Here is a 27570-nt window from a genome sequence, read left to right on the forward strand (position 1 = left end):
AAATGTAAGCAATGCTCAGTAAGTCTGACAGCATCTGTGGAGGGAGAAACAAAGTTAACTCTTCAGTCTGTGACGTTTCATCAGCCCTTCTGTATCCTCTAATAACTGTTGGTCTAACTGTCAACTGTATCTGCTATCATTTTTCTGCAGATTGAGAGTTGACTGACAGAACGATAATTGGTCAGACTGGGTCTGTACTGTCTTTTTGGGCACAGGATATACCTTAGCAGTTGTTCACATCGGTGGGTAGATGTCAATGTTGTCACTGTACTAGAGTAGCCTGATTAGGGCCATGGATGGTTGGGAAGCACAAGTCTTCAGCACTACAGCAGGAATGCTGTTGAGGCCCACAGTCGTTTCCCATATCCAAGACATTGAGCTGCTTGTTTTGATATCCCATGGAATAAATTGAGTTGATTGAGGATTGGAATCTGTGAAGCTGAGGTCTTCAAGAAGAGGCCAAGAGGGATCACCCACCTTTTGGCTGAAGGTGTTTGTGAATAATTGTTCCTGCAAAAGTAGGCCTGAATTTTCTGGCAGATGCAGAGGCACTCAGTCGGTACTACAGGCACAGATCAAATTCTGCCCTGAAACCAAACCCCATCATTTTTCCCAAGGTGACGGTAGGTTCCAACTTACATATGCATGGTTCCCAAAGGCAACTGGGAATGTTAAATTCAGGCAGATGTGATGTTTGTATCTGGGATGTCCAAAACCCAATCTGTGCACTGTAAACCTGGTAGATAAAGGTCTAAAACAACTGGACCACTTTGGAGAGGGAAGGTACCCTTTTGGATGTGGTCCCAGGAAACTTATTGGAGAGGCAATGTGCTGCTGAGGAGAGGTCATGTGCCTTTTGGGCATGTTATATAAAGACATGTATGTGTGTAAAACGTGCACAGGAATGCATGGTAGATGAAGTGTGTTTGAGCATCAGGTTTAGGAGTACGTATGGGAGATTGGAAGAGCAGAAAGCTAGCAGACATGAGTAAGTTTATTCAGCTTAAATTCACATTCCATAAGTGGTGATAGCAATAACAGCGAATCTGCTGGGGTGGAGCACCGGTGTGGTTAGAGACTGCAGGGACTCATTAGGAAGGCAAAGCGTTGTTTGTGAGTTGGCGAGCATAGATCAAGGAGCTGATTAGGCTCTATTCTTCCCACAGAGGGGCCAAGCCTCTAAAGGAGACAGTCAGGATGGGGGATCGGATGGGCTGTTAGTAAAGGAGGATGTAAGAGGGAAAGGGAGTGTGTGAGGAAGAGAGAGAATGTGTGAGTAATGACGACGGAGTGTTATTTTTGGAAATACTAAATTCATCAATAGACCCACAAAAGCTTTATTTAATCCAATCATAAGTTCAGAAATTTAGCCAGTGTGGACAGGGTGTAACAGAAAAGAATCATGGTTATGGATTGACCTTTTCCAGTTGTTTCTCACCAGTATCCATTCCCCCACCTTGTTTGTTTCCTCCTCCCCTATTGACTCCGTCTATTCAGGTGGAGGTTGGGTTGGCTGCTGTGCCTCTGCTCTGACTACCTTTTCCTCCTCTCCAGCCTGTCCTCCCTCTTCTGGGTGACTCTCATTTCAGTTTTCTTCCTGCAGGGTGGCACCTTACTGTCCTTAGGGGATCCACGGCTTACATTGCCACTTCTGAGTGTATGCGGCACCTCCCTCCCCACCTACCCACTCCATCTTGTCAGGTCTTGTACAGGTGGACTGCTTCTCCACATAGGTTGCAGCTTTTGGACTCCTTGCAGTCCTTAGTCAGGTGGTCCTCCTGTTTGGTGTTCCTGCAGAGGGTCACATCGCAGTGTGCTGCCATGTGCCCTGACCTCCCACAAGTTCAGCACACTCTAGGCTTCCCCATGTGCATCAGGTAGCGTCGGTTCCATCCAATCACGAAGCTGGAGGATGGGTGGAGGATGTTCCCACTAGCATCCACCTTCAGGGTCACCTTGACCTGCCACTTGCTGGTCTACATTCCAAAGGAATCCACTACGTCAGTGCTGCCTCCTTCAAGCCGTACGCACCTTCCCATAAAGGTCAGGACATCTGCTGCCAGGACATGGGGGTTGTACATGTAGATTGTAACAATCTGGCTCCTCTATGCAGGGAGAACGACCAGTGAAGCTCCAGACAGGATGGAGAGGGGAGCCTCACCTCCTTTTTCCTCAAATACCTTCAGGAGACACTCACATTGTTTCATGCCCCTGAAGGTCACATTGAAGTAGCCCCACTGGGGAAATCCTGCTGCTTGGAACCCACGGCAATCCAGGAGGACTCTCCTCATGAAGCAGGTCTGGTCAATCAGAGATCCTTCTTCCACCTTGCAGTCACCCTGACTGTATTTAGGACAGCCTGGCCTGGGGCGCGGACACAAGAGAGGCTAACATCTGGTTGGCTGGTCACTGAATTGGTGTTAGGCTGAACCCAGCATAAAGATCCACCAATTGCAGCTCAGCTCAACTGATGATCTTGTACAAGCAAGAAATGCCTTTGGCTTGTTTTGTTGGATAGAGTCAAACTCCAATGTTTGCTTGTTTCTCCATATGCTACTGTACAGAACAGAACTGCTTTAATGACTATGTATATATATATAAAGATATTTTTATGAACGAAGTATATAAAAAGTCTCACCCAGAACAATCGGGAGTGGCATTATGCTTGTGTATTCCCACATTTTGGCCAAAATCCTTGGTACCATGGAATAATCATACCTTGGTGGGGGGATAGGTACACTTTGGATCATCTGGCCTAACCTCATAGGCCGCTGTGAGGCCTGCCCTGTGACCCCATTGGCTGAAGCCAGAGAACATTCCGGAAGGGCTCCAGAAGTGGAGGGGAAATAAGAAGGATGCCTGGTGGCCATTCCCTCAGTGAAGATTCAGTCAGCAAAGACTCTGTGTGAGACCCACTTCTTGCCAAAAACACCCTGTTAACGGAGGTCAGCGAATTGAATCCAGGCAGTCAGCTTAGTTTGGGGAAAATTAACTTAGTTCTATTAAAATACTCGCAAGTTAAAGAAAACAACTCTTAAGTTTGAACCACAGTCCTAAGACATTAAGACAACCTGGGGAAACAAATTTTATGAGTAAAAACTTGTCAAAGTGTCGAATATATTGCAGGCAATAGCATGTTAACATTTCTCATTATGATTTCATCTTTAGGTTACTGTCCAATGATTTGGCTGTTGTTATGAAACTCTCCTTGGGCACTGCTGGGAATTTCCTGGGAGAGGGTCAGGAATGGCTGTTGCCTGCAGGTTGGAAAATCTTGGTGCACACATATTGTGTGATAACTCTTCCAGCTGTTCATGCTCTGTTCTGGACTTGTTTGCATTCTTTTTAAGCATCCTAGGATCTTGAGATGTCATTGTAGTGTTCCTGCCATTGGCCAGAATGTCCAGATTCAAGGCCCCTCAGTCACAGAGGTGTGTCATGATATGCCCAAACAGGTTAATTGAAGATACTATTATAAGTGTGCCTCCTGCATTGGATGTGCACTAATCTAGCATGACAACTGGGAGACCTGAGACCCAGTGTGGGCTTTTTAATCAGGGCAGTGCCAGGGCCTTGATGGGATTAGAGTATAAAAGTAGGGATATTTTGTTGAAATTGTATAAGACATTAGTCAAACCACAGCTGGAATACTGTAAACAATTTTGGACCTCTTATTTAAGGAGTTGTATACTGACATTGGAGACAGTCCAGAGAAGATTCACCTAGCTGATACCCGGTTCAGTGGGTCTATCTTTGTGAGGAGAGATTGAGTAGATTAGGCCTGTGTTGGTGCATGACCAGGAATGGATGTGAGGTGAGTGAATAAGAAGTGCAGAAGGCAGATATGGTTAGTAGTTTGGGATATGATATGTGTGAGAACATTTGAGTAGACCGAATGTATGCAATAGTGAGTTAGAGTCTATGAACCTTAATGAGATGATTGTGCAGTATGGGGGGGGTGGAGTGATTGATCCTGTGAGTGTGAGATAGCGGAGAGAGAGAGGAGAAGGAGACTTACTCTTGCAGGGTGCAGAAGATCATTAACCTTCTTCCTGCAGTGCTGGGTATTGTATTTCAACCAGGACACTGCATTGACGTCTGCAGATATCTCAGTCCAGGCATGTCATCTTCTGCTGGTCAGCACTGGCCTCCTCTTCACCACTCCATCTGTCAGCAACCTGTAGAAATAACATACCTTTCTTGGCCTTCTTCCTGGGGATAACACTGCAGGACCACAGTGTGAAGGGCAATTCCTGGCTTGCAGCATCTGATGTGCTGTGGGGCTGGTGTTTAATTAGGCAGCAGCTATGAGAACATCATAAAGTCACCCACCAGTGAGCATTTCCACTGCGAGTTTCCATAAGACAGATGGGGGGTGGTTACATAACTAATGGGATGAAGAGCAAACAATTGGGTGACAATCTCACCATGAATCTCACTCAGAAAAGCACTTTGTCTACAAATAGGAACACTGGTCCCCAATATTGTGAGGATGTTTTAGTCAGAGTGGGTGTGAACCTACTTCTAAATTGTGCCTGATGAATCATAAAAGACAAATATGTATCTTGGATGAAATGTAACTAGCTATTCAGTAATGAAGTCATTTTTGCGAATCACACTTCAATGTAAGATACCTAGAATACCTATAGTAAGGAAGCAACCCATACCAACCCTCCAAAGAGCATTCCACTCCACCTTATCCCTGTAACCCTGCATTTCCCATGGCTAATCCACCTAGCCTACATATCCCTGGACATTTCAGCACAACCAACCTACCTAACTTGCACATCTTTGGACTGTGGGAGGAAACCAAAGCACACTTAGGAAATGCACACAGACACAGGGAGAATGTGTAAACCACACACAGACAAGTCCCCGAGGGTGGAATTGAACCCCTTTCCCTGGTACTGAGAGGCAGCAGTGCTAACCACAGAGCCACCATATGTCTGTCCCCTTGCCCACAGGGTATCAGTAGCCTAGAGGTCTAACCAGCAAGAATGATTGGTGGTGGCGAATCCATCCAGGATCTCCCAGATCATAACCAACATGACAAGATATTGGCAACAGTGAGGGATTTGGCAATTATAAGATAGTAACAGTGGTGTAGATTTCAACCAGACAGTGCTAGCCAGAACATTTTCAGTTGTACATAAGCCATTTTAGGGGAAGAAATGGAGGAAAAGAAAAGCCCAGTCAGAAAATCATGTATCTTTCAGTATTCAGCAGCTTAAAAACACGTAGAGCCTGGCTGTTTCTGTGCAAACAGCAGCCAGTAACAAAAAGCTGCAGGAGCCAGAGCAGGTCCTGAGTTTTCCCAGGCGTACCTAATCAGCTAGAAACTGGGAAAAATATTGCACAATCTGGTGAAGACCAGGCAGAATCTAACTAAAGCTCCAAGGAAAAGAAGTCCAAATTGTAATTCTGAAATAAAAGAGAAAAAATGTTTGCGTTTCAAAGGAAAATTCTCAACTGAGAAGCTAAAAGAAGTCTTGAAATGATATATTAAGCAAACATCATTGTTACGATTGTTTAAAAGATTAGGACGAACTCTGAGAAAAATCTTTATTAAACTAAAGGATACTTGTTCAGAAAACTGAAAATAGGCTAAATTGAATAATGAATTGACTATTGGGAATGGGAAAATTGAAGGCAGACAAATGGTTTATTAAAAAGTGTTTTGAACGGAAAAATGAATTTTTTAATATTTAACTGAAATTATTGCTTTAAGAATCACAATCAGTATGATGCCTGTATTTTATGTATAATAGAATGGAAATCTCAGAGAAGAAACGGAAATCATCCATTGTGCTGCAAAGGGCACAGAAGTCAAGGAAAGAAAAGAGAATACAGGTTAAAATACAGGTTGACCTCCAGCTTGTACAGAAGTCAAAATACAGTATTTCATCAAGCATTTAAACAATGTTTAAACATATAAAAATTACATTTACAGCAAAAAAAAAGTAATTCTGGTACATTTAGAACATTTTCAGCTTGGATAATGAACAGATATTAAGGAACATTTTTGAAAAGGAAATTGAAACAGAACTAAAAAATTGATACAAACACAACAGAAGTCTTAAGGGCAAAGCCTTATTATCAAACATCTCCAACATCAGAATTAAATACATAATTATCATCTTTAGAAGGCCGATTGAAGAAGATTCAACATTTAATGTAAAAGAAATGATTGAACAATAAAAAACATAGAACACTATAATCTAAAAAGAGTTATAATATTCATGAAACAGCTTCCAAGTAAGTAATTTAAATAAGACAAGCAAGAGTATTTATATACAATGTCAATGGAGAGAAATATTAAACTTCCAATAAGATTCCAAATTACAGACCTTCACTGAAAAAAAACAGTTCACATAACATTGAATTGCTTCGGGATGACACCAGAAACCTAGAGAAGAACAAGTCAACAGATTTCTTCACTCTGTAAGTTGCAGATCATTTTAAGATGACAAAGTGAAAGAGTAGACAGATGCATTTGATAATATTGTAAGAGCATTTGGCAATTATATTCAATCAGACTCTAACTGTATAATGCAAAGAGCAAGATTTAATAGAAGATTTCAGTTTCTTCAAGAACCTGTTGACAACTTCATTCATGATCTTTACACATTGCCAAAATTCTGTGATTATGGTGGTTTACAATGCGAAGACTTTCAAGACAAAATTGTCACTGGAATTTCTGATTCATCTCTTTCAGACCTATTGAAGTCAAAGGAGGATGTCTGATTGCAAACAGTTATCCAGACACTGGTAGAAGCTAAAATTGGAAGTCAGCACAAGAGAATGGTGGGAACAGAATGCCAATCTAAGAAACTCAACAGACAATTTCAACTGTCTAATGTACAAAAACACAAAAATATCCAATGATAGACCCATTGAGTGGAATCTTTCCAATCCCTGAATGGCGTGCACAGTGATATGTCAGTTGGGAAAATATGGTGAAATTGGAGAAATGTAATTATTAACTTTGAGAAAAAAGTCAGATTCTGCAACTAAATTTCAACAGCAAGACAAGAATCTCACTTGCGAGCAATAAGAGGCTTATGTGCATGCTTTTGCATGTCATTAGTACCTAATCTTACTTCACTGACATGTCATTTCCTATTATTAAACACACCAGAGAGAAACAACATCATAGTAATTCCCAGGCTCAGGGTCAGAGCCAGTACCTGGCTCACAGTGTGCTCATCTGACCTTCCATCTTGGATAGCAATCACCGACATCTTAAGTTATGCTCCATAGCTAGTGGCTGTCTGCACCCTTTGTTGGAGTCATGGCACATTTCCGCTCCACTTACAATACGCTCTCCATTTCAATGCTGCATTTGGAGTGCATGGGCCGTGTCCCGTGACAGAATGGAGCGAGCACAGGCCAAATCCAGCTGCAGGGGGATCATGGGTTGAGTCTCGCAGCGGAGCGAATGGGCAATTCCCAGAGTGGCAGAGGAGCAAGTCCCAGATGGAGGCTGGCACATGGAGCTAGTGTGGCTTTGTGCTCTGGGACCTGCAGGCACGGCCTGGAACTTGAGTACTTATGGTCACTTATTATCATTCTGGAATTTTTCACTGTCTCATGCTAATCTAAATTCTTTTTTTACTCTGTAACAACACTATTGTTTTTACTCTGTAAGATTTGTGCCTGGGTACTTGTACTTAAGATGGCACCATTAAAGGCAACCATTATAAAAACCTTTCACTGTACTCCTGTACTCATGTACTGGAGTCCATGTGACACTAAAGGATACTCTATTCTATTTCATTGGAAAGCACCTGCCAAGTCACTTTGTTTGCAGGGGCCCGCACCCAGTTTATTCATTGACCCAAAGAGCATCTCCAGGCTTTGATCTCTTAGCACTCATTCACTTTGCACCTTGATGATGCCAGATGATGACAGCATCCTTGTCTTGCCTAGTCTTTTTGTGCTCCGTTGCTTCATTCAGAACTTACAGGCTCGCAGTACTTCCATCTTGCCTTGCTGTATTGCACAGACACAAAGTTTGGCAGCTTGTCATGGCTGTCAATAATAGAGTGAAGGAGGTGGACATGTTCCTGTATGGCACTGTGCTCTGTCCATGTTAAACCTGTACCATGTGCCAGCTGTACGTGTGGCAAACGTATTGTGTGTGCTTTGACTAAATGTCCATGTCTCAAAGTCCAAAGGAGGTAGCCCTCACTTAGGGGGTACCTGCACAGTAGGTTTAAGAGCAATGTCCAATTTCAATGCAGGGGGTTGGACACAGTCTTTCATTTCTGGGGGCAGCCAGGATCGGGGGTCCAATGCTCTACTGTCTAGGGGTTGGGTCATGGTCACTTCTCTTGGTCCAGCTCAACCAGTCTGGGGGTTTGTGGTAATTCAGTCAGGGAACTGAACAAATATCAATCAGATATCTATTCACTCATCAGCTATGTCTATGTCTCAAGTTAATCAGGGGATTGGTGAAGGGATTGAAAGTAGGTCGTGGTCAGTCTGAAGGGCCTAAACCCCGAAAGCCAAAGGGAAATATCTAGGGCCAATGCTGAGGTGGAGTTACTGGAGAAGTCAATAGTGGGGCTTGAGGTAGCATGCTTCAATGCAGAAGTGATCATAATCATGAAGAAGGCATCTCAACATACGAGGGGGGTGGGGAGGAACATAACGTATGAGAGGGAAAAGCAGGTACTGCAGATTGAGGGTGTCAACAGTCACTATCATCGGGCTTCAATAGGGGGCAGTGCACTGCTATGTCTTGCATGACTCGTCAAATGCCTGGGGCTCAGGGGTAATGTGGGGAGGGATGAACAGTTAAATAAACAGGTTGAGGGAAAATATGGGGGAGATCTTGGGAATGAGGTTGACAGGGAGATCAACCAAGAAGGGAACTTGAAGGTTTTAAGGGCACCTAGACTGAGAGGCTGAATCGGTAACTCACTCTACGAAGCACACCCACTGTTGCCTTCCTTCTTCATCAAAATCACAAGAAAGCACTGGAACTGAAAATGGCTGTCACCACACCCAGAGTGGGTAGAGTAAGTATTTCATTGCTTGAAGGAGGTGGACTCTACTTCTGTGTGATATGAGCCCCTTCAAACATTAAACAGACACCCACACAGTGTAGGTGAAAGACACCTCTACATAGACCATATGCATCGATCTACTGAGACAATCGAACGTTCTGGCCACAAACACTCTTCAGTGTATTTGTATTACAGATTTGCAAGGTTAAGAGAGAGCATTAGTGTGGTGGTAATGAGTGAGGAGGATAGCCTTAGATAAGAGAAGGATACAGATGGGCTGGTCAGATGGACTGATCAGTGACAAATGGAATTCAATCTAGATAAGTGTGAGGTGATGCACTTGGGAAGGGCAAACTGGGCAAGGGAATACATGATGAACAGCAAGACCCTGGGAAACACGAAGGATCAGAGGGGCCTTGGTGTTGGTGTGAATGCACAACAGTCCATTAAGGTAGCAGTGTAATTACATAACGAAGGTCCATGGGATACTTACCATTTTTAGCCAAGGCATGAGGCTTAAGGGAGCTTATGTGAGAAGTGTATAAAATGTTGGTTAGGCCCCAGCTAGAATATTGTGTGCAGTTCTGGAATCCACATGAAGGAAGGGATGTGATTGCACTAGAGAGGATGCCGAGGAGATTTTTGCAAAATGCTGCCTGGGCTACAGAGTTTTAGTTACAAAGAGAGATTGAGCAGACTGGATTTGTTTCTCTTGGAGCAGAAGAAACAGAGGGGGACATGATAAAGATGTAGAAAATCATGAAGGGCAAAGATAGGAACAAAAACAGAAGTTGCTGATAAAGCTCAGCGGGTCTTCTGAGGAAGCATCACTAGACCTGAAACATTAATTCTGATTTTTCTTCACAGATGCTGCCAGACCTGCTGAGCTTTTCCAGCAACTTCTGCTTTTGCTCCTAATTGACAGCATCCGCAGTTCTTTCAGTTTTAATTTAGGGGAAAAAATAGAGTAGACATGAAGAGACTTCCCTTTGGTGGAGGGATCAATGACCAGGGGCATAGATTTAACAAGGCAGTTTAGAGGGGATCTGAAGAAACATTTTGGTGTTGGGTCACTGGAACTCACTGCCTGTAAGGGAGGTAGAGGCAGAAACCCTCATAATATTTAACAAGTATTTAGGTGTGCACTTGCAATACCAGGGCATTATGGCTATGTGCCAAGGGTGTGAAAATGGGATTAGAATACTTGGGTGGCTGTTTTTGACTGGCATAGGGCCTAAGGACCTTTTCTGTTCTATAGATCTCTATGGCTGTAGCACTTGTGGTTCATTTTCCCAGCAGTTGCACAATGCCCTCATCAAAATCACATACAGCAAGGCTATGAAGCCAAATTTTGCAGAATCCATCTTGTAGTGACGGAGGCATATTCAATGAATCTGCAGAAAGTGAATTCAGAAAAGAATGTCCTTCTGTGACAGGAGCAGTAGGTATTGTTAAAGATGAATGAGCTGTCACTTCGATCCTTGCAGTGGCTGTTTCCACACCAGATGGAGTGGCACACCTGTAAATGTTCCAGTCTGAAAACCGTCCCTGGAGAAGGATGGTTTGGAAAACCCTGCTGTCTGGCATTGACATTACTGCTTCATAGAACGGACTCAAATTCCTGTGCTGTTCAAACCAGAACGTATAATCATTTCAACTGAGTGGTCCTGTGTGACAAAACCATCTGTAAGTTTACTGACTTGCAATTCAAAGGCATTTTGTAAAATGTTAAAAGGCAGAAATTGCAATTACAGTAATGTGCACTTTTCCCATAAAAGAAACTCGAGATGCCTGCCAACAAAATTAAAGGCAAGATGTAGGGGGAAATTAGGAAATGTGTGACAGAAAAGCTTGATCCATAGGGTGGATTTTGGGTAAGTGTTGAATTGTGGTGTGAATTATAAAGATGTTAGGGAGTTTGGCAACTGAGTTCCAAGAAATAGACAGAGAGGTCTAAAAATAACTCCATCAGTAATAAACCAAATGGATGCTCTGAAAAACATGAAGTAGAAGATTTGCTGGAGTGGATAAAACTTGATTAGAAACATAGCCTGAGGAAAAAGTTATGGAGGGATTCAAAGGCATGGATAAGTATTTTATATTGATTATTTTGAATGACAGGAGTCATGGTGGAGGTTATTGTTAAGTGGGGCAAAATGTGGAACAGGAAACAGGCTGTTGTACTTTGGACAACTTGTTGTTTATCAAGGTTAGAGAATGATGGATCGGCAAAACCAGACATTGGATTTGTTCCTGTATGGAACCTGATTACATGCATTTTCTTCAGGCTGGGTATAATCCTGGGACATTTACTGAACAATTTACAGCAGGTGAAAAAATTTTGAATCAATCTTTAAGTAGGTGACTACAGTGCTAAACAAAAGAAGTTGAAATCATATGAAAATATTTAAGATCCGAACTCATGAAGGAGCTTAGGATTCACTGTTTTGGGAGCTGATCTGAGTTCTGGAAAAAGTGACATTATTCAGGAAAGTCTAAAATGATACAGAGGATTTTGTATAAGTTAATGATTCTGTAAGAGTTATTGTTGAGCTGTATTGAGCTCCACCCAATCTGAACATGTCACACAGTCTTTGGGTGGAGAAATAGTTATTCTTGCACAAGTTCTGATGGAGACGGTTGTAACATACCAGGCTGTATATTAGTTGCGATTATACCCAACTTGTTAAGGTTTTAAGGAGTGTGTTAAAGGAATGTGAGACAGCTTAAAGAGGCAGCGAGGTTTAGGGAGATTCCACAGCAAAGTGTGGCTGAGTTACGGAGGATGAACAATTAAAATCAGGAATGTAAAAGAAATTAGAATTGGAGGAATGTAGAGATTTCAAAGGTTTGTAAGACTGGAGAAGACTACAGAGATGGGGAAGTGTGACACTATGGGGCAATTTGAAAAGAATAGAGAATTTCATAATTATGGCATACCCAGACTGGGACTCGATGTAATTCAGAGAACACAGGCATGACCTATGAATGGGACTTGGAGCAACTTAGGGTATGAGAATCAGGGATTTGGAAGTCTTCACAGTTACAGAGCCAGCTAGAAGGGAGACCATCCAGGAGTATATTGGAGTAGTCAAGTCTAGAATTAACCAAGAGCGTTAATGGGTGTTGGCAGATGAGTTGAAATAGAAGCGGGGTCAGGCAATGATCAAAAGAAGGTCCTGTTGATAGCTCAGATATGTAACCAGATTCTGATCTTGGAATCAAAGACATTAAGTTTATGAACAGGTGTCAGCAGTTGTCAGTAAAAAAAATGGAGTAAGTAGCTAGGGTATAGAGTTTGTGACTGCGAGCAAAGAATTTATTGCTTCAATTGGTGTATCCTTTCCAATGTTTATTTGGAGGTAATTTCTACTCAATTAACACTGGATGCCAGATAAGTATTGTAGTAAATCAGAGACAATAAATAAATGAAACAAATATATTAAGCTAATTTTTCAAAGAGATAAGGGAAAAATTACAAAACACACTGCATCCAGTGATTATATTTATTACTTCTCAGTTGGTTGCAGTAATTGAATCAGGAACTAAATGCTGGCAACAAAAGTTAAAACAGAAAATGCTGAAAGCCTTCAACATGTCAAGCAACATCTGTGGAGAGAGAAATAGATTTAACATTGCATGTTGATGACCTTTCAGAGTTCCAATATCCACAGTTTATTGCTTTTCCAAAAATGCTAATGTTATGACTTGCTATCGTAAAATGTTTGCCCTCATGTCACTGTTGGTTCTACTGGCAATCACCATGTATGAGTTCTATCATTCTTACTCCATCCACCAATTGGAATATTATCTCCTTTTGTGCCTTGTCAAGACCCTTCATGATTTTGAACACCTCTATTAAACCTGCTCTCAACCTTCTCAGTAAAGAGAAAATTCCAGCTGCTATTGACACGACTGAAGATATTCTGTCTGAGAACGATTTTTGTAAATCTTATCTGCACCTGTGCCAAAGAATTTTAGATCATAAAATTCCTACAGTGTGGAAGCAGGCCATTTGGCCAATTGAGTCCACACTGACCCTCCAGACAACATCCCACCCAGCCACCCTATCCTTACGGCTCTGCATTTCCCATGGTTAATTCACCTAGTCTGCATTGTCCTGGATGGCATGGGCCATTTAGCATGGCCAATCCACCTAATCTGCCCATCTTTGAAGTGTGGGAGGAAACCAGAGAACATCTACCAGGAGAATGTGCAATATGCACACAGACGGTCACCCAAGGGTGGAATCAAACCCACGTCGCTAGCACTGTGAGGCAGCAGTGCTAACCACTGAGCCAACGCACCATCTCTCTCCCCTCCCCTTTCTTCTTGACGTTAATAAGGAAATTCTATAAGATCTAATCAGGTTTCAATGAACTCAGATTTAATTTCTTAAATGTAAAGTGATAAATACTGCCCAGTAATTGAGAGGACTATACCTTCTCTTAATTGATGGATTAATATATATATAGAGAAATAAAACAGACCACCAGCTGCCAAGCCACTTCATTCTCGGCTCCAAGTTTGGTTCGTCACAAAATAATAAACAAAATGCTGACATTTTCCCTCCACTCTGCATTGGATAGTCTATTTTGAGAGAATAACAGTATCTATGCTGCATCACTGCGTAGACAAAATTCAATTTGAAAACTGTTTTATTTGCCTGTCTCTTAAGCACCGGAGAGGGAGGTGCAGACTGAACAGCGACTATCATTGACTTTCTTAAATTGGAATTTCAAAGTTAGAATGCAGATTCTTCACCACTCATATATTATTTAATGTTTGTTTAGCAGCCACTTCATTAGCATATCTAACTGCATGGATAATCCTATTGTTATAATAAGACTCAAGGTCTCAATCCATATTATTTTCTTATTAGCCTTGCCACATCAAGACACATCAATCATCTCTGTCACAATTGCTCCAGGCAACACAGAAAAAGAAACATCTGAAAATGTATTAATAGATTTTATACCCAGACCATTTAGACAGTTCTGCAATATTAAGAAGCATTAACAGAAATGTGTAAAATAAAGCCAGTTATAATATAACGGTATATTTTGAGCATCTCTAAATTCAACTCGACTATACCGATGCAAATCATTTACATCACACATTCATCGTCAATCGTTTGCTGTGCACAGCAAATTATTCACTGATCCACCAGCAATGTTCATTTATGTAGAATATCCAAGCAGAGCCAGGAAGCTAAGACATGGACCCTCGTGCTTCTCTTGTTTCCAGACACTCATTTACCTCACCTCCCTCCACCTTGGTCCATCCTCTCAAATCCTTCAGAATTGATGACAGGGAACAAAATATTGCACCTCATCCCGATGGGGATACTCTTGAGATTTTCACAAAGAGTAATTTTTGACTTTTAGAGGCTACATCTTTATTTTCACTAACAGGTTTGTTCAGTGATGCAGTTAAACAGTAACAGTCCCTTCTGTATTTGTGTTGACATATAAGTTAATTAGATTCACACAGAATCAGGATCAGGAGAATTTATCATTTTCCTTAAAAACTACTGACGCTTTATTAAAACTAAAGGCACGACACACAATACAAGCGTTAATTTCTTAGGCCATATTTAAATCAAAACAATACAACAGGCTTAGGTTAGGAACAAACTTTCTTTTTCAACATATCTGACACACTTCTATACACAAAAAGTCATTATCCCAAACGCACTTTCCACAGACTGGTAAGATCACAGCTAATGTGCTTCTATTACATGTGCACAAAGCTGCAACATTAATAGTTTGATAGCTGCTAATTCCAAGAAAAATAAAAAAAAAGACATGATGTCCAGCATATAGCCTTGGTGTAGTGAATTGTGTTTTTATAAATACAAATGCACACACACACACACACACACACGTTAAAAGAGAACAGTGTACAATACAAAGTAAAATAAAAGAACATACAGTTTACACCAGGGTTTCCAAACATTTTCCCACTGAGACCTCACTTCAAGAATGCCTCATTGGCAGCTGTAAGATTAGTGGGAGGCCAGGAAGGACATGTACAAATGGTCGATGGTGGGGGAGAGAAACCGTAAGACGAGGGGTGGGGTCTGTCAGAGGACGTGATGTGGAAGGGCAAGAATTATGAGGAGATTTTATTGTTCTTTAAAACATGTAAAGCCTGCCATTTTTGCTATCCCAGGAACCAGGACTCAAGATTGAGTTATTAAGGGTCTACTGTTTGCATAAAATTTAAGTGTTTATAATTTTTTTGCAGGTGATCACTCAGTTTGAGCTCCCTGATGGCCATTGCTGGCTGAATCTCACAACATCAACATTTTGATACATATCCCCACTTTGGGAAGCCTTGGTTTGGAGCTGTTTGGGTATTATTGAAGCATAAAGTTTTACAGCAGATCACTGTTCATTAATTGGTTTATTAGAACATCAGCAGTGGCAAATCTTGTCATTATCTTTTAAATTCTCAGTTCAATTGCACATCTTTCTAGTCAGTGCTGTCAAAACAGGTTTTTTTCTTGACAGAGAGAGTTTTGTCAGCCTGCATTAAGTTATGCATTCTTAAATCTATCCCCTCTTGTTTGCCAAAAAGAGTTCCTTGAAACAGCAGCTTGTTTGCTTATTCTATGTCTGCTAAGGTTATGCTTTCAATAATGATAATTACAGGCGAGGTTTCATCTTCAACATGTGAAGATTCTCACAATGGGGTAAAATCAGAGACGTGTCATATTTTCCATGGTGCCTGGCTAGGTGATTTCTTTGCCTTTGCAGAAAATGCTAATTTCAGCTCAGATGGTCTCATCTGGTTTCCTCTCCAGAGAGAAACTGTTCCGTTTGACAATGCTGACTGGAGAGAAGCATAAGGAAGCCAAGATGTTAGGTTAACGGCAATGAAATTTTGCTGCTATTCCAAGAAACTAACTAATAAGCTGTTATCTCAGGTTAAAACTCTATCCCTTAATATTGCCCAATGGGTTCTAAGCCAAGGCTTCCCAAATTGGGGTTACAACCTCCAAACCCCATCAGTTTCATGGAGTTTGGCCAACTGGATGATTCCTGTGGCCATTTTATGTCAGTGTTTTGGCTGCTTTATAAGACCATTTCCATCCATGAAAACCTCAAGTATTAAATTGAACCCTGGCTTTCAAAGAGCAATAGTCCATGCTTTATAAAATTATGAAATGCTCAGCAACAAAAATGATCCCTTTGTGTGTTTAGGTGAGAAAGAGAGAGAGAAAGACAGAGGGTTACATAATTGAACTTATGGTTTTGCCTCCAATACTATAGAATGGCATTACTCACAGTGCACTGCAACAAATCATATAGAAATTTTAGAATTAAATACCATGACAAAAGCAAATGAATAACAAATTTTAGCAATTTATGTAGTTTCAGCTATTATTAAAAAAATTGAGCAACAGCTGTACTGTTATGGGTGAGGGGTTTTGTGTGTGTGCGTGTGTGTGTGTGTGTGTGTTAGTATGGGTGAGTGATGTTGAGTGGGAGTGCAGTGAGACTTGCTTATCAGGTTGTTTATTGTCAGTTTTAACCATTTATGTTGGCTGAAGTCAGCTAGGCAGGGACAAGAACAAACAATCCCAGTCATCAAAACATTTTCCAGCATTGCAACAGGGGAACTTCAGCGAGGAAACCGACAGTGAGAAGTCAGAGAGAAGAAAGAACCTCGTAGAGAAAATGGCATAACATTAATAATGTGAATGCTTGGAGATAAGAGACTGAAACAGAATCCCAGCTGCAATTACTCTTCTTCTTAAGCATGTTTTACAAAAATAGAAGTAGTCTTCCATTTTAATATCACTGCAAAAACAAAATACTGCAAATGCTGGAAATCTGAAATAAGAATGGAAAATGCTCAGCAGGTCTGGCAGCATCTGTGGAGAGAAAATAGATTCGACATTTCAAGTTTATAACTTTTCATCAAAGCTCATGTTCTCATTATAACTGTCAAACCTGTACGTTTTTGGTAATAGCAAGGTATCTAAGGCTTTACTTTGACTTAGCAATATAATTTATTGCGTCAACTAAGTTTCTTGTGTTACAATAATAGATGAATTATCATTCAATATTTGGTACAACAGAAAGGACAGATGATATAAGCTTCTCTGTTACCCACCACTGTGTGCAATGCCATAGGGTGAAGTTAACCAACACACCTTTTTACAGCTTTGGATAAACATTGAAAAATAATGTAAAAATCTACCACAGACTGGCGATGAGCAAAAGCCACACAAAATCAACTTGTTTATTGTAACATGCACGTCTGGCTGGATTTTTCTCTTCACTGTCCTTCACTGCTCAGCTTTCTAAAGTTGTTGTTCTAGAAACTGTTGTCATTCCCATCATAGTAAGAATATCGAAGGTAGGTTATTCCTGCCCAGACCCACAACAAAGTAAAAACAGAAAGTGCTGGAGAAGCTCAGCTGGTCTGGCAGCATCTGTGAAGAGAGAAAAACAGAAATAATATTTCAATTATGATATGACTCTTCTTCTGAAGAAAACGTTCTGAAGAAGACACATATCATGGTCGGCATGGGCAAGTTGGTCCGAAGGGTCTGTTTCTGTGCTATACATCTCTATGACTCTACCAGACTCTGTTTCCCTCTCCACAGATGCTGCCAGAACTGCTGAGCTTCTCCAGCATTTTCTGTTTCTGTTTCAGATCTCCAGTGTCCACAGTATTTACCACAATAAGATAGGCCTTTTACTTGTTTCAACTTTATTCATTTTCTGTCAGTGTCATATCAAAAACCAAGAGCAAAACTATCAGATTAATAAATACAAAAGGAAAGTACGATTACTATCGACTCTTTGTAACTTGAAAGAAATGTCACCTTGCTGCTTGACCTTCAGCAAAATAACATCGCGACAATAAAATTTACAGGGGCTGCTACAGAATGAACTCTGTCCCTGCCATAGCCTGTAATGCTGTGGAAATATGTGAACTGAGAGTCTTCTGTGAGTTTAAAATTTGAACAGCATTATTCTTCATGGAGCTTTGATCCATAACCTCAGGATATTTGACACACAAACCTCTAGCTACTTCAAAGCTCATTAACAAACATAAAACAGAGAGTCAACAAATAATACATTCCTTTTACAGATGACAGCTACTTATAAAATCAATTTTCCAAACCCCTTCAAAATCTCAGAGGAGCACTACAAACGAGAAAGAGAAGCCTTCACAATTAGTTAATGGCTGACACCGAAGAAATGCACAGTAGACTCTGTGAGCTTCTCAGTGGCACAGAATTTTAAACTCATGAGGAAATGTGATTTAACACTTGTGTGTCTGCCAAATGGAAAAGACACAGAAATGAGTCAATGCTTTTGTGTGATTCAGGATGGTAGGCACATGAGCCAAAACAGAAATGAACAGGAAGGCAGAGAGTTACAATTTAGTTTGCTGAGTCAGTAATGTGCACAGGTAGATTTTGCAGGGAGTGTGCCAGTGCAATCTGTTTGCAATCCCAGCAGGGGAACAGGGTGATTCAATATTTGATCAGTATTGGGCCTCATTTTAATCAGATCAGTGAACTGTAGGTACTAGTGAGGTTCAGGATTCGAGGAAAGGTGATTTGGACAGTTAGGAGTTGGAGGTAGCCAGAAAGGTCCAAAGTGATATAGCGTATCTGGTTAGGCCACATAAAATCATAAGTGATAGAGATGTACAGCACGGAAACAGACCCTTTGGTCCAACTCGTCCATGTTGAACAGACATTTGAAATAAATCTAGTCCCGTTTGCCAACATTTGGCCCATATCCATCTAAACCTTTTCTATTCATATACCCATTCAGGTGACTTTTAAATGTTGCAATTGTGCCATGTAGCCCAAAAAATCCCAGAGAGATACATATCCAATAACCTGCTCCGTTCAGTGCCATCTAGTTTCCTGAATGGGCCTTAAAATGGATTTGTCAGCATTTTCAATGTTAATAGCATTTGTTTTGGGTTGATGCCCTTGAGACACCTCAAAAGCATCCAAATGAACATGCCGTGTGGCTTGTTTCCAATTACGTTTGCACATGGAATGCTGGTCTTTTTGGCCATATATACTGCTCCAAGAATAGTTGCAATAAAGTACAATTTGTGCCCTACAACTGCATTCCTGGAATATTGACTCTCTCAATAGAACAGGAGATAGATCTGGGCATCCAGATCAGACTACTCAATTTTCAATGCAACAATTTTCCATTCGTTTTCCCTGGATACTTGGAGGCTGAGGGGTGACCTTATAGAGGTATATAAAATCATGAGGGACATAGGTAAGATGAATAGCCAAGGTCTGTTCCTCAGGGTGGGGGAGTCCAAAACCAAATTGCATAGGTTTAATGTGAGAGAGGAAAGATTTAAAAGGGACCTGAAGGGCAAATTTTTAACATAGAGGGTGGTGCATATGTGAAACGAGCTGCCAGAGGAAATGGTAGAGGTGACTATAATTATAACATTTAAAAGACATTTGGGCAGGTACATGGGTAGGAACGATTTAGAGGGATATGGGCCAAATGCAGGAAAATGGGGCAACTTCAGTTTTGGAAAGTTGGTCAGCAAGCATGAGTTGGGCCGAAGGGACCGTTTCCATGTTGTATGACTCAAGTAATCTGAACCTCTGGGAAAGTCATGACATTTGGTCTCTGTCATAACTTGATCAGTTCACCCTCCTGGGGGAAGGCAGGGAACATATCAATAGCCTATCTATATTCACTAATGTATAAGTTCTCATTGTGACAAAGAAATGGAGATATTGAAACACAGAAAATGTTCCACTTTTTGACTTACCGTGTAGTTGGCCTTTGTTTTCTCCCTCCAAATTCCTCTGTTCATCCTGAAAATACAGGAAGAGTTCTGTTGTATAAGGTATTGGTTCTGAAGGAGTTAATGTTTATGTTACATTGAACCCCTCCCATTCTATTGATGTCACATACTGTCATTGGGTGGAGGCAATGAACCATAACTCCCAAGAGTCCAAGTAAGTATGCGTGGTTAGTAATGTAGTTGCATTTACTGTTATCATGCAATAAAGCATCTTGACAACTGAAAACAGTGCCCCCCCTATGTAATGAGTGTATGATGGTGTATCCTTCCCAATGATCATTAGACAGGCCTTTGATAGAGTGTAAAGAAAAGAGGATTGGTGACAGCTAACTACCTCAAACTAACCTCGTGCTGACCCACTTATTGGAGAAGCTGACAGAGACAGGGGTTGGTAGTAACAGACAAGACAATGCCACGTGGGTTCCATCGATGTCTATCAAACTAGATATTTGTACAGACCCCAGGAAATCAAGTAATTGGTAAGAATCTACCTTAATCATTTTAAAATGTTGCTGGATAATCAAGCATGAGAGTTTCCATTGTGACAACATGTGTTGGAATGTGGTCAGGCAGGACCCCCACCTCTATGTCCACCGTATGCACCCCTAACCTCCCCCAACAACGCCCCCGCCCTGACCTCTTTCAAAGCCAAGTTGCATTCTTTCCTGCTGGTTTAGCAATTTCATTATTCACTGTTTCAAACTTCATTGCAATGGAAATTGTTCAGAAGGGCTTTCCAGGACATGAGCCCAGATTTTCTGTCACCTCCAGGAGGTTCTGGAGGTGAAGGTGAGGAGGCCAGCCCTACTTGTAGTCAGTGGGGAGAATATCTTGAATCATGGTGACACATTGTAGAGACTGATAAACACTGAGCCCGGATGTACTGCAGCAAGACTTTCAGTTATCTTACAAGAGGACCAGGAATGATTACAACCATTTTATTGCTCTGTAAAATCTGACTCAACTCTTTCTCCCGTTCCTATAGCAATCTGATACATCAATTCTCATTATCAACCCTTAAACCTTCTATTATAAGACATATTATACCAGGGCTTCCCAAAATGCGGTCAGGAGCTAAAATTTTAGGATTGCAGTTTCTGAGGCAGTAATGGAGCAGTTTTTGAGCTCTGAATGAGCTATAATAGCTGCGCTCCCACTGGAACTGGGTCCTGCTTAGATAGGCCCCCACCTTATATTCCCAGAGGTGTCATGATAATTTTCATGTTTCAAAAACAAAGCCACTCTAAGAAAACATTTGGCAAGCCCTGTCCTATGCCAATTCCTTGCTGTATTCACAACAGCCAATAGCATTACTATTTTGTCACTTTGCTGTTTTTGTGGTATCAGCAGGGGCCTTCATGGTTCCTTTCTTCATTCTGCTGACATTTCATTCCCATTGAATAGCTCCCCAGTCTGTTTGCATCTTGCTGTTCTGTATACTCTCAGCATTTGCACAGCAATACCGGGCCACTCAGATCCTGACCTCACTACAGCCTTGGCTCGAATAGGGAAATAAAGTGCTGAAGCCAAGAGGTGGTGAGAATGGCTGCCTTTGACATCAAGGCAGCATTTGATCAAATGTGTCATCCAACAACCATAACAAAATTGAAGTCTGTGTGTGTGAAGAGCAGAAGTCTCTGCTGGCTGACACTTTATCAAACCCAAAGTACAATGGTGGTGTTTATTGGTGGTCAATCATCTCAGTCCCAGGACAACGCTGAAGATGTTCCTCAGAGTAATGACCTCAGCCAAACCATCTTCAGGCTGCTTCGTTAATGACTATATCTCTATCATAAGGTCAAAAATGCACATGTTCCCTGACAATAGCACAATATTGATAACTCCTCACATAACAAAGACATAGCCATATGCAGCAAAACCTGGATGACATTCAGGCTTCAGCTGATATGGAGCAAGTAGCATTTCCATTTGCACAAGGGTTACCTAATGACCATCTCCAACAAGAGACAACCGCACTGTCTCCCTTGACATTTAACAACATCACTGTAAGTGATGTCCTATCATCAAGCATAGAATCATATACACAAGTAGGCCATTCAGCCCTTTGGGCCTGCTCCACCATTCAGAATGATCATGGCTGATCATGCATCTCAACACCATATTCCCACTTTCTCTCCATACCCCTTGATACCTATAATATCTATAAATGTATCATTATCTTCCTTGAATATCCTCAGTGACCTAACATCCATAGTCTTCTGTGGCAGCGAATTCCACTGGTTGATCACCTCTGCATGAAGAACTGTTTCCTCAATACAATTCTAAATGGTTTATTTCATTTCCTGAGACTGTGACCCCTCGTTCTAGACTCCACAACCAGGGAAAATATCCTCCCTGCATCCAGTCTGCCTTACTGCGTTAGAAGGTTATATGTTTCTGAAATAACTCCACAGAGGCTGGTATCCCATCCTCCTGGGATGACACTCCTGTATTTATCTGTCAGCCAGGGCTCCCTGATTGGGGCTGTTAATCCGGTCCAATCAGGGAACTCATATTATATGAGGCCCAACTGGCTGACTTTGTTACAATCCTGACTCCTCAAAGCCTGGCCACCATCTACAAGGCACAAGTCAGGAGTGTGATGGAATACTCCCCACTTGCCTGAACGAGTGCAGCCCCAACAACACTCAAGCAGCTTGACACCATCCAGGACAAAGCAGCCTGCTTGATTGGCACCACATCCACAGGCGTTCACTCCCTCCACCACCGACGCTCAGTAGCAGCCATGTGTACTATCTACAAGATGCACTGCAGAAATTCACCAAAGATCCTCAGGCAGCACCTTCCAAATTCATGACCCCTTCCATCTAGAAGGACAAAGGCAGCAGACATATGGGAACACCACCCACCTCCAAGTCCCCCTCCAAGCCACTCACTATCCTTGACTTGGAAATATATCACTATTCCTTCACTGTCGCTGGTTCAAAATTCGGGAATTCTCTCCCTCATGGCATTGTGGGTCAACCCACAGCAGGTGGACTGCAGGCCTGTATAACTGAAATAAGACATCCCTACTTCTGAACGAGGTTCCTCTTGCAGTGAGGACTAACGTACTATTTGACTTCCTAATTGCTAGGAGCATCTGCCTGTCTAATTGACTGGTGTATAAGGACATCCAGATCTCTTTGTATATCAACATTTCCCAACATATCATTATTTTTACGATACTCTGCCGTTCTGATTTCAGAGTGTGAAACGACGTAACAACATTATACTGCATCTGCCATGTGTTTACCCACACACAAAACTTGTCGAGATCACCCTGAATGCTCTTTGCATCCTCCTCACAACTCAGTTTTGTGTTGACAGTGACATCCTGTGGGTTGCCTGTGACCCAACTCTTAACTGGACCAGGGATATAAAAACAGGTCAGACACTGTAACAGTGGTTACAAAAACAGGTCAGAATCTGGGGATCTTGTGGCTATTAACTCACCTCCTGACTCTCCAAAGCCTGTCCTCTAACTACTAGACAAAATAAGACATGTAATGGAATGCTCTTAACTTACCTGTATGTGTGCAGCTCCAACAACACTCAAGAATCTGGGCACCATCCAGTTTGAAGTAACCACTTAATTGTCACCATGGACAGCCTTAAACATACATTCCCAGCACTACCGACATACAACGGCAGAGATGCAGACCATCTACAGACTGCACTGCATTAACTTACGAAGGATCTTACAAAAGTATCTTTGAAGCCCCTGAACTCTATCACCTTGAAGGACAAAGGCAGTGGACACATAGTCATATCTCTGCCTGTAAGCTCCAATCCCGGCCACACAACATCCTGTTTTGGAAGTACATCATTCTTCCTTCACTGTCACCAGGGCAAAAATCCTGAAACTGCAATTCCAAAAGCATTGGGAGTCAAGAAGGCATTTCACCACCAACTTCTTAAGGGCAACAAAATGCTGACTTTGCAAGTGATACACATCCCATTAAAACAAATTAAAGAGACAGCGCCCACAAATCTGCAATGATAGTTGAAAGGCTATAAAATCCCAGGGAAGAAGTGGAAACATTGTAACTCAGCAGAGTCCTGTCTTTGCCTGGCAATCACTCTGAAACATTTCCAAGCCATTGGATAGCAATCAAGGCATTGAAATGATGGCTCTTTTGCCTACTGACACCAATCAGAGCTATCTGTCATTGTTACTACTAGCAGAGACCAGGCTTTAAACCTGAACCCTTGTTGTCCAAATAGCTGAACGTTACTTTCAATGGTGCATTTGCTCACCAAATGTTTGGTCAGTTTGAATTCTTTCAGTAATTAAAAAAAAGTACAGTTGTTGAATTTCCAAAGTCTCTTAGATTCAGTAACAGAGCTTGTATAGCAATAACATTTTACTAAAGTTCCCCTTTCAGCAAGATTTGACTAGCAGGCAGAAAAAAAACAATGCAATTATATGGTGTTATGAGTGATGGATAGCATCTCATCGTAATTCTGTAACTAATGGTATATTCCCAATAAATAACTTACTGATTATAATGTCAGTGGAACTACAGTAATAACTTTGTAATTACATACCCTGTGGTTTCATGACTGTCAGAGAGAACAATGGCCATTCTAAAGTGTTCTGCAGAGATATGGCAGGTCTCAGATGCTTTGCTTACCATTTGACAAATTGAGTCGTTTATAAATCTCTCTCCCCCTTCCTCCCACCTTCTTATTGGCTTCTTATTTTCAGGACACTGGGGATAGCTCCTGAGCTTTTGTTTAAAACAGTGAGATAGGATATTTACATCCAACTGCAGGAGCAGGCAGATCCTGAGTTTAGCTTCACATCAATAAATCAGCAGATGTGATGGTATAGAATTCCCTTAGGACTGCACTGGAGGCTCAGCCTAGAATTTCATTCTCCAGGTCTGGAATGGAACCTTGGAAGAAAATGACCTTGCAGGGACATTGAGGTATCTTTCCTACAATGGATGCAATCGACAATCTGATGCAAATTGTGCCCAAATTTATGCTGGTTTTGAGAAGTGGCTATTTCCCAAATTCATTTTCAAACTTTTTGGTATATTGCTGAATGTGAAATCAGCCATGAACCTGTACTTACGTGGAGTATTTTAGAAAAGATTTTTTTTTAAAAATAACAGATAAACTTTAAAATGGGAACTAGTTCTTACTTAAGTAGTGTCACTGAAATTAGCTTTATTTATAAAATAAATATTTCATTAGTTGTCCTGTAGGTGCTCAACTTTAAAAATGTAAAAATGACTTTTACAAAAATTTGCCAGAAACATGTACCTACTTATATTGGTGTACAGAGGTCAGTTGCTCATAAATTGAAAAAAATATGTATTCAAAAGCATTTAAAACATGTTGATGAGTGTCCTTGCGCCCAAAAGACCCACCTTAACTTTATGGAAATAACAATTCATACAATCGGTGGAGGTGTGACCAGTTCTGTGGGTGGTGTTATCCATTAGCACAATTATTTTTCAAGATAATGCAAAAGATCATAGAAAATCAATTTACATTAATGTTGCGTGCATTTCAAATTCCTCCATTGTTTGTGCTGGTTTCAGGCATTTTAAGCAAATTGTGTTGGAATTAACAGTGTACAATGATAGAAACCTGACCCTGTAACAAAAATGATAGAATTTTTGTATGTTGGAAGTGGGCATGATGGTTTTTAAATTGATTGATCTGTAAGTGACATTTCAGATTATGATTTTATTCTTGCTATAAATCTACCCTTGAAACACCATGACGTTAATTTGTCTAGTTTTGCAAACAATAGTGATCTTTCACATACATTAAGAAGCTGGAAAATCTCCAAGCTTTGTCATATTAATATGGAAAGTCTACTGGATTCTTACTGATGTTATTGCTGAAAGAAACAAGAGTATTATGTTCTTGTAGTAGTACCCAGAGGATGATTGAAAAAAAATCTAATGAGAAGCTCAATCAAAAAGCCAAGGATTATGATACAAAATACTATAAAGGTCAAAAAATAGCATAGAATTCCTTTATGGTTTCACTGTTTTCTAATTGACAATTGAACTATGCAAATTCTAAAGGCGCCAAGCTTGACCCTTCCTCTCAACGTCTGTGCTAAATTGGCTGTTGTACAGTTGGCATCAGTGTACTTGAGTTGGGGTTTCCCTACTCAATAGGCAGGAGAGACCCCTGTCAGTGCCACAGAATCTCAGCATGTTAACATAGAATCCTTACAGTGTAAAAGAGGCCATTTGGTCCATCATTTCTACACCGACCCCTGAAGATCATCCCACCCAGACCCATCCTACCCCTGTAACCCTGCATTTCCCATGGCTAATCCACCTAGCCAGCACATCCCTCGACATTATGGGCAATTTAACACGGCCATTCTACCTAAACTGCACGTTTTTGGACTGTGGGAGGAAACCGGAGCACCCGAAGGAATCTCACACTTACACAGGGAGAACGTGCAAACTCCACACAGCCAGTCACTTGAGGCTGAAATTGAGTCTGGATCCCTGGATAGCAGTGCTAGCCGCTGAGCCACTGTGCCGCACTGTGTTGTTACCAATGTGATTGTTGTAAAAATATTTTTTTTGTAGGATATCCTGCATTTTTACTTTGAAATGGTAACAGTTAGCGTCGTTAATGCGCAACCCTATGTTCAAGAAAGGAAGGTGAGAGAAACCAGGAAGTTCTTGCCCTGACTTTAACACAGGGCAAATGTCAGATTCTATTATTAAGGGCACTTCAAAAATTATAATATAGTTAGACAGAGTCAATATGGTTTTATAACAAGGAAAATCATGTTTGACAAAACTATTACACGTTTTTGAGGACATAACAAGTAAGGTAGATAAAGGGGAACCAATGGATATGGTGGCTCAGTGGTTAGCACTGCTGTCTCACAGCGCCAGGGACCCGTGTTTGATTCCACCTTCGGGCATCTGTCTGTGTGGAGTTTGCACATTCTCCCTGTGTCTGTGTGGATTTCTTCCAGGTGCTCCAGTTTCCTCCCACAGTCCAAAGATGTGCAGTCTAAGTGGATTGGCCATGCTAAATTACCCCGCAGTGTTCAGGGATGTGTAGATTAGGTGGGTTATGGGGGGATGGGTCTGGGTGGTATGCTCTGAGGGTTAGTGTGGATGCATTGGGCCGAAGGGCCTGTTTTCACACTGCAGGGATTCTATGAAAAGAATTCACACGTATTCGTATTCCTAGAAATCACTCAGTAAGTCGCACACTAAAAAATGTTCCACAGTATTAGAGGACATGGGATTGGGATGAATTGAGAGTGAGTTAAACAGAAAATAGGCAGTATGATTTATAAATAGGTCATTTTCAAGATGGCAGTGTGTAGCTGCTAAAGTGCAGGAGCCTTATCTAATTAGAATCATTATCAATGATTTGGGTGAGGGGACTGAGCATAAAATTTCAGTGTTTGCCGATTAGACTAAGCTGAATTGGAAAGTGAGATGAGAGGAGGCAGAAAGACTTCAGAGAGAGATAGGCCAGTTAAGTAATTAGGCAAGAAAGTAGGAGATGGATTAGAGTGTGGAGAAGAATGAATCATCCCTTTTGGTTGGAAGAGTGAAAAAAAACGGAACGTTATTTTGTTAGAATTGAGAGATGGGAAAGTGGAGTTGATATAGGTATGAAAACTTATTGAATGGTGGAACAATCTAGATTGGCTATATGATCTACTCCTGCTTCTATTTTTTACGTAACTCAAATAGACCCTTTGAAATCATGTTGATTTAGTGCA

The sequence above is a fragment of the Rhincodon typus genome, chromosome 29, assembly GCF_021869965.1.
Source record: "Rhincodon typus isolate 14 chromosome 29, sRhiTyp1.1, whole genome shotgun sequence".
NCBI classification, from domain to species: domain Eukaryota; kingdom Metazoa; phylum Chordata; class Chondrichthyes; order Orectolobiformes; family Rhincodontidae; genus Rhincodon; species Rhincodon typus.